The sequence below is a fragment of the Talpa occidentalis genome, unplaced genomic scaffold, assembly GCF_014898055.3.
Source record: "Talpa occidentalis isolate TD23 unplaced genomic scaffold, MPIMG_talOcc4v2.1 talOcc4.12, whole genome shotgun sequence".
NCBI classification, from domain to species: Eukaryota; Metazoa; Chordata; class Mammalia; order Eulipotyphla; family Talpidae; genus Talpa; species Talpa occidentalis.
Window position 1 is genome coordinate 12,402,862 of NW_023601212.1, and position 9,091 is coordinate 12,411,952.

The following is a 9,091-nucleotide window of genomic DNA, read 5'->3' on the forward strand; positions in this document are numbered from 1 at the left end:
TCTTCAGCTAGAAATGATCACTTAAAGGGGACATGCAGCATGAGATGAACAGGGTCTCTCTCCTAGTGCCCACCCACCTGTTAATATGAGCCTTCTCAAAGGAAATGTAATGGGGTTCCCACCTGATAGTATACACGGGTGTCAGACCACAGTCTCCTCCCCAATTTGAAAGTCTTCTATCACTGTGAATCTGATGTCCACACATTCAAGCCCCAGTTACCCAACCAATTTGGGTTCAAGGCCCCCTTAGGCCAAGTCTGGGACCTTACAGCTCTGCCCTCAGAGTCATCTTACACAGCCTAGTTCAAATCATGTCATTCTCCAGCTTAAAAGGTCTTTCTTGCTCCCCTCACCCATATAAGGTAGAAGCATATAAGGCCCTCACCAGCTCACTCTTGTTTACCTTTGCAGCCTCATCACCTGCCACCCCAAACCATACCAGATCCTCAGGGCCTTCTAAGCACCACTCTGCACATCTATGCAATTTCCTGCCATTGACCTTGCTGTCCTCTCCTGCTGGGTTCTTTCCCAATCCCTCACCTGAAAATCACCCCCTCATTTCTCAAGATCCAGCTTTAGTAGTACATTTTTAGGTGAAAAGTGTCCTGACCCATGAAGCTTCTTTGCCAGGGAAATACTAGCTCCTTCTTTTTCAGCTCCTGAAACACTTTGTCTATTTATGCCTTGACAGTAAGTTGTTGCATGGTTGTAGAGGCTCCTCAAGGAGGTTTTATCTTTGTCTCTCAAAATGTCAACCACTTGCTGAGAAAGTATTTTCTGTGACTCAAAATCAAAAGTCAGACTACCTGGCAGAGTTCAAAAGAAGAAAAGGTGTCTTTATTAAAAATTTCACTATTTCAAGAAGGAAAAGAATATCTCCAAAAATAGGTGTGCTCACATTTTTGAAAAATTTGATAAACCAAAATGAAATCTCCTAAAATAATTCAGTAAAAGACACTCTTCCAATTTGAAAAAGAACTCTTAACTTTGCAAAAAGGATCCACCACAGACATCTCTTCTTTCATTCAATAAGCACGTGATAAGTGCTCCTTATTTGCCATCACCCCCTACCAGGCCCTTTTCATCTGGGCTTTAATCATCCTCTTCAAGCTTGGCACTTTATCATTGTTCCATGAATGGCCACTCTCTTATTAACTTATTCATTCATATATTTGTTCATTAATTCATTCATCCATTCACTTTCCTCTCCATCTTCCATGCCTTTTCTTCTTCCTGCCTTTCCACCTCTATTATACACCCACCATTCCAGTCAAAGCAACAGGGTAAAGTCAATCCTCTAATTTTAGATATTTGTACCTATTCTTGCTTGTAGAATGCATACTGTTTTGCACGCATGGATTTTTAGTTCATCTAAGTAGTGTTGCAGTATAGAGTTCATGCCATCCCTTATCTTTAAATTCAGCACTATACTATAAGGTCCATTCAGATTGCTATTCCCTTCTAATGACTTGAACATATCCCATCCATGAAACAAAAGCACAGCATTTTACATAACCAGATTGTCTCCACAGACAAGAAATATATGAAGATTCTGATGTACAACTCTTACAGAGGCATCTGAAAATTCCTTGGGGTTATATGCCCAGATGTAGAATTACTAGGTCAAAGAATATGCATATATAAGTTGACTACAGGCAACCAGAGAACTCTCCAGAACTTTCAACAGCAGTTCATAAAGTTTCACACATTTCCACTTCACTACAGAGCTTGGCATCATCCAGCTTCTAAATCTTTGCCAACATAATAGATGTAGTATAGTTTATAATTATTTTATTTTACCAATAGTAATAAATGTAAGCATCTCTTCATATGCTTAACCTTTTAGATTTTTTTCTTCTCTAAAATAACAATTTCTTTGCCAGTTCTCTACTGGGGTTACTGTTTCTTGTTAATTAGCAGGAGTTCATATATTCTACATGTATAATACTAGATAATATGAGTTTTATTCACAACAAATGTCTTCTAATCTGTCATTTGTTGATTTTATCTCTGGTGTCCTATTTTGAACACAAGTAATTATATACAAGGGTCTGTCTTGGAACTGTATTTCATTGATCTCATTGTCCATTCTTGTATTGACACTTTACAGTTTTCATTACTATTTGTTATAGTAAATCTTAACATTTATGAAAAAATTATCAAGTTTCTCCAAAATATCCAACTGAAATTTTTATCGGTTGTTCATTAAATTAGTGGATTTCTTTAAAAGGATGATTGATATCATTAAGACTAATTTACCCTAGCTAAGCATGGAATAGCTCTCCCACTTTGGGCTAATATTCCATTTTCTTTATTATATTTTAAAATTTTCTCCATGAAAAATCTAAGGTATCCTTAATGTTAATTTTTATTTGTTTTATAGTTTCCACTGATACTGTGAATGGCTTTTTACTTTCTTTTATATTTTCTAATTGGTTACTAATGTTACAGAAAATTATAATATTTGAGTTTGACTTATTTCTAGCAATCTTGCTTTACTCTCTTATTACTGCTAATAGTTTGTTGATTCTGTTGGTCTTTTTAGGTAGATAATTATTTCCTCTAAAAATAACAGCAGTTTTATCTTTCCTTCCAATCCTTACACCTTTATTTCTTTCCTTTTCTCCCAGTATTAGCCAGTACTATGATAAACAGCAATGGCTCTAATGGTTATTCTTGTCTGGTCTAGGTCTGGGAGATATGATAAAGACAAATTTCTAAAGTTAAGGAAAAATGATAAAAGATCTCAGAATGAAAGGGTTCATGGACAGCAGAACAATAGAGGTAAGGAAAAAGGAACATCTATAACACAATTTAAAAACAACTAATACAAAGAGGAAATTCTAAAAAGCTACTGAGAAAAAGAATATATTAACCAAGGAAAAAGATCATATTTACAGTGTACTTCTCAATGGCTAAACCAGATGCAGACAATGAAGAGATATGTTTAACGTATTTAAAGAACATGTAATCTAAATTTTACATCCAGAAAACTATCATTTAAATATTGTAGCATAGCAAAAACATCCTCAGCCATATAAGTCTTCACATTAAATTTGCTCTTGGATGAAGCATTGAAATAAAAAAGGCAACCTGAGAGAAAACCAAGGGAAAGTTTTTTACAGAAATTTTCTCTAAGCTGGAAAGAAGGTAAAATACAAGGCATCCCCAGAGGCCTAGGAGTTAAATGTCAGTGCCATCAAGTGGTCGTGAGCCACTGCAGCATGAGTTCGATCCCCTGCCAGGGAGCTGCAGACCTCTCCTGTCTTGCCCACTGCTCCCCTCAGCAGTGTGTTTCAGTAGATCCACCTGTTCTGCTCACCACTCTGTCTCTGAGGCATCCTCTCACCACCCCCAGCTCTGGCCTATACCCCAGTTCTTCTATGCAAACACAAATAAATAAAATCTTTTTTTTAAAAAAAAAAAAAGGCGGGGGGGGGAGAAAAAAACACATCTATACCAACCCAGAACAAAATATCTAGAAAATATCATGATTGTACAAGTCCTGGGAACACCATTCATATTAGACTCCATTTAACTTGTAGGGGCATATAATGTGTGATCTCCTGGAGGGGCTCAATGGGAAATTAAAATGTGTTAATGCCTCAACTTATAAGTGGGAAAATACAGCTTTGGATAAGTTTAAAATTTTGATTAGGGAAAGTAAACATTAGTACCAATCTGAAGGAAGATGCAACTGTCACTTTGGTTCTTACTGTAAGAACAGAAATAGAATATTTAGTTCTTAAACCAGCTGCAGAAAACTGAACCTTTCTTTTTTAATTTTATTTATATTTTACACCATTCTTCCTTTTTGTACAGTGCATGCTTTCTTCTCTCATGTATAGTCCCTGTAAAACTCCCACCATCAATTCACCCATGCACCATCAATAGTCCCTTGTGCTCTTCAGTCCCCTGTTTTGATCCCTATCCCTCCCCCTCCTCTACAGAGGGTCTCTGATTAAAAATTTCCTGTTAATTTTGTTTTTTTAATTTATTATAATTATTTTTTTTCCTGATCCCTTATTTGGTTCCCCTACATTCCTCCTATAAGTGAAACCATCCAATATTTTTCTTTTTCCTTCTGGCTTATTTCACTGAGCATAATCCCTTCCAGCTCCATCCATGTTGCTGCAAATTGCATGAGTTTATCTTTTTTGATTGCTGAGTAATATTCCATGGTGTATATGTACCACATCTTCTTGATCCAGTCATCTGTTTTTGGGCATTTGGGTTGTTTCCATATCTTACTTATTGTAAATAGTGCTGCAATAAATAAACATAGGGGTGCAGGTATCCTTTTGAATTAACATTTTGTATCCTTTGGGTAGATTCCTATGAGTGGAATTGCTGGATCATATGGAAGCTCCATTTTTAGTAGTTTGAGGAACTATAGTACTGTATAGTATAGTTATAATTACAGTACTGTAGTACTATAATAGTATAGTAACTATAACAAATATAAGAAGATTAAACTCACCAATTTAAATACAGATTCTTGAATTGAATTTTTTTTAGAAAGATCCAATATTACATTGTCTCTTAGATACAGTGAAAAGAAAAAAATTTTAGGTAACTTGCATATAAATGATGGATGTAATTCATTTTAAAACTAGATACAGTCAACTCAAGAAATAATTATGAGCCCATTTAATTTGTGAATATAGATTCAAAGCTCCATTTTGAATATAGATTCAAAATGTTGTTTTATGGAAATCAATGGTGTAATAACAAATAATTTCCTCAGCTTGGTAATGTTTATATACCAAAATCCTGCACTGATGTATATAATGGAGATATTGTAGATAAATTCCTCTTAAGAATAAATCGTACTATTGCATGTATGCTATTAATTTCCTACAATTTTTACACACAACAGTTTCTAGAAACATACGGAAAATAAAAAAAAAATAAAATGCAGATTACATGATGTAATTGTGCCATGTTACCTTCTAGGCTTCAGGAACACAATGAACAAGACAGAAATTGTTTGCTTCATATAGCCAAAAATCCATATGAGCTTTCAATGGCTTATTCATCATCAATGCAGATATGGACAGATTACAGCATAGAAAATTGATGGCCTACAGGTTGAGCAATCCCTAGGCTATAAAAAGTGTTTGTGACAGAGAGATTTGCAAAGTCACATTTCTAAAGAAAGATTTATTGACCTTGAGGTAAGGGGAGGCAGGGAGGCAAAAGCATGGGTAATTTTAAAGAGCCATGAATCCTGTGAGAAAATATATAGTTTCCTTGGGAGCTACTCCATAGAATCATGAGAATTCTAAGGTTAAGAACAACTGTTTCTTTTCAAGGAAAAAAAAATGAAATTTTTAAATATATGAATGATAAACTGCCTAAATTCAGCTAGAACAATAATGGATCTCAAGTGATAGGTAATCCCTGGGTTAAATATCAAATTCCACTGTTGCCTATCATCAATCTTGTAAGTTTCCTTTACACACTGAGTCAACTAAACCTACTTCTTAGTTCTACAAATGAGCCTCATTTCATTCTTTCACAGAATTTGCTTCTGGGCAAGGCAGCAGGATACAGTGTAAGATTAACTTAGAGTCAGAAAGCCTGGCTTGGAAACTGCTGCACAGCTAGCAGTTTGGCCTTGGGTAAGTTATGTAAGATAAACTCTCCTAATAAGTTTCCACTTCTTCCAAATAAAAAACAAAACAAAAGTAATAATAATAACAATAATTTCTGCAATGATTAGGTGCAGTGGCCTAGTCCTCTATATATATTAATTTTTATTGTTTCATTCTTATCAAGGGGCTACATAGCTGAATTCCCCTTCACATTATTGGTCTCAAAACTTATGTGCATTAGAAAACCTTCAAGAGTCAGCAATTTGTGCTTTTCCAAGAAAGAGCTGGTCCTGCAACAACTGCCAAAAGAAGTGGTGCGATCAAGATGATATCTCATCATCCCCAGTTCCCAGCCACCATCTACAATATAGCTGACAGCTGTATGGCTGGTCCTTATCCAGGAATGGCTTTGATGGTTGATATTTCCAGCTTTATTGTACCTTAAATAATTATATATTACAACTAGGAAGAATCAAAAAGAAAATCACATTCATTCTGATCAAACAGAGAATGCTTAGACCCAAGACAGAGTGACCTGAATGGGTGCCAGAGTGCAGACTCCAAGGCTTTATTGTATGTAACAATCTGGCCTCCATGGCAGGCTGGAGGATGCCCAACTTCTTTATGGCTCGAATGCCCTCTGACGCTAGACAGATGGCCTCCACTTATACCAACAAACTCTTCAATACAGGCAGCTGGCAAGTGCCCATGCCCCCATTTTGCAGATGGGAAAACCAAGGTCCAAGTGGCTTTTAATTATTATATGTGACCCAATACTGTCATAAATATTCCTGAAAGAGACTTAAGAAAACCTGGTGATTATTCCCTTTGATACCTTTGTTGCCATGGAGCTTTGGAAAACAGCCTTTGCAAAAGAGTCTCCAGGCTATTCTACTCACCATGTGGTCCTTCCAATAATAAGGGTTTTGTTTTATGGGTTTTTTCTTGGGCGGGGAGAAGGGAGGTAGATTTTGTTTTTTTGCTTTACCACTATTTGGCACCACATACCAAGCTTCAGGTTTAATTTTATTTTACCTTCATATTATAAACAGTCAACGGCCTCCACAGTACACACTTAATGGCAACTTTCAAGAAGTATCTTCCATGATACTTCTGCAAATATATTGAGCACTAACTCTGGACTGGGAATTATGCTAGATATTAAGGATATCTAATATCCCTAGTATAGAGGAAGACGTATCCCTGTGCTCAAGCAGCCTCACTGGAAAGTCTCACAAGCATTCCTAGAGAGTGTTTCCCATCCAAATTACATGGTGTAATTATTATAAAAAGATACTCCTGGGCTCCACCCTCAGAAAACCTGACTCAGTAGGTTTGGAAAGGTCTGTGACTCCATTGGTTGGTTAGTTACATTTTATAAAAAAACTTCTGGTGACATTCTTTGGGATTTAGGAAGCACTAACCTAGACAATCAAAAACTAGTCCTTCCTTTTTTCTCCAGATCCCTTTTCCTGTCTATACTCTATCAGCTCTTATTCATCGGAATGTCCCTAAAAAGCCCTGCTTGTAAAGAAAAACAGTCATCTCCAGCGTCAGCATAGCGTACAAGATCCTTTGTCTAGCTAAGCACATAATCGCCATTTCCCACACACAGGAGGGCGCTTGGCACCTCGAATGCTCTGCACCCAGAGACAATCCCTTTCCTGTGGTTCTCCACCCTTGGCCCACCAGGGAACAGTAACCAGGTGACTCTGTGACCTGGCACCCCTCTGGATACCCACGACTCAGACTCACTGCTTCTTGTGTAGTAAAAGGGCGCTCAAGTGATCAGAGCCCCTAAAACAACAGACATCAGGGATGCTGTTGGCCCTTGTCCCCTTTGAAGGGCAAGCTAAACAGAGTAAAGTGACGAGTTGATGCTTGTCAATCACCCTTCCTTCTAAAAACACAACAAAGAACCTCCTCTTCCTCTTCCTGAAACACCAAGCCCTCCAGTGACTCAGGATTTTCACAGGTGTAGGTCATGATTTGTGCCCAAACACTATGAAAATAGGAATTACAATGAAGTTAAAGTTCATTTCCCTGTGAATCAAAGGTTTAGTTTACTACAAAAAGGAAGACTCCAGCATGTCAAGACAAGTCTATTTGCATGCAAGCCATGCTCCCAGGCCACTTTCGGTCACGGGTGGAGCTTCTGGGCGGGCATCTGTTACTGCTGTTTTTGAACTAGCACTTCTCTAAATTGGTAGGAGAGCAACGTAAATAAATGAATGAATGAGAGGTGTAGAAGATGAAAGGAGATTGGAATAGAAATGTAAGGAAAGGAAAAGGAAAAAGGTAAGAAAAGGAGAAAGACGACTCAACATTTCAGACATCTCAAAGGTTCAAAGGAAAAAAACATTCACCTCCCACACGGAGCAATTAATTCAATCAAGCAGTAGCTATGTCAGATGTGTGGCCACAGAAACACCAGAGAGACTAGTAAACCAAGTCACCTAAGCTTGGCCTCAGTGAACCCAGAGAAAAAGTCAAATAAGACAGTGAACCAATACCTGAGTATCCATGACCCCTGATCCAGTGAGTATTTAGCCCCCAAATACACAAGATCCAAAGTATACAAGACATAGTAAATATTCTATAAGTAGCAGCCAATATTGTTGTTGTAAGCATTGTTATTAAAAATGAGTATGAAAGCTTTGATTTGAATTTGAAGTTTCTACCATCACCTCTGGGAACAAATTCAAAAAACAAGAACAGGGTAAGACATGTAACCAGCAAATGTGAATTGATTGATATGAGCACATTCTTCTAAGAAACAAATCTGCCTTAGTTAATATATACCACAAGTAGGCAGTCGCACCATGGAAAAAAAAGTGGGGGCAGGGAGAACAGAAACCAAACAACATGTATGTTTCAGTTTGCAAAGCCAGTGACAACCAAGATTTCTGGACAGTTACGATATGCCAGGAACTGTTCTATATACTTTGCACATATCATTTCACTTAATCCTCATAACAGTGCTTTGAACTATTAGCTTCACTTTACAAATGAAAAAATCGACAGAATGAGATTAAAAACTTGGCTAAAACATACAACTTGTCAGATGCTCAGCAATCTGATTCCACATTCTTTTTTTTTTTTTTTTTTTTTTTAAATATTAAATTTTATTTTTATATTCCCCCATACAATTGCAAACGCCCCATTCTGACCCCAATCCTTCCCCTCCCGCCCCCCACCCCCCAAAAAGTGTCTCTGGTTCATAGTTTTTTGTTGATTTTGATTTTCACTTTCTTATATTCATTTTCCTGGTCCCTTATTTAAGTTTTCTAGATTCCTGCTATGAGTGAGACCATCCGGTATTTATCTTTTTCTTTTTGGCTTATTTCGCTGAGCATGATCCCTTCCAGTGCCATCCATGTTGCTGCAAATTGCATGTGTTTATCTTTTTTGAATGCTGAGTAATATTCCATGGTATATATGTACCACATCTTCTTGATCCAGTCATCTATTTTTGGGCATTTGGGTTGTTTCCA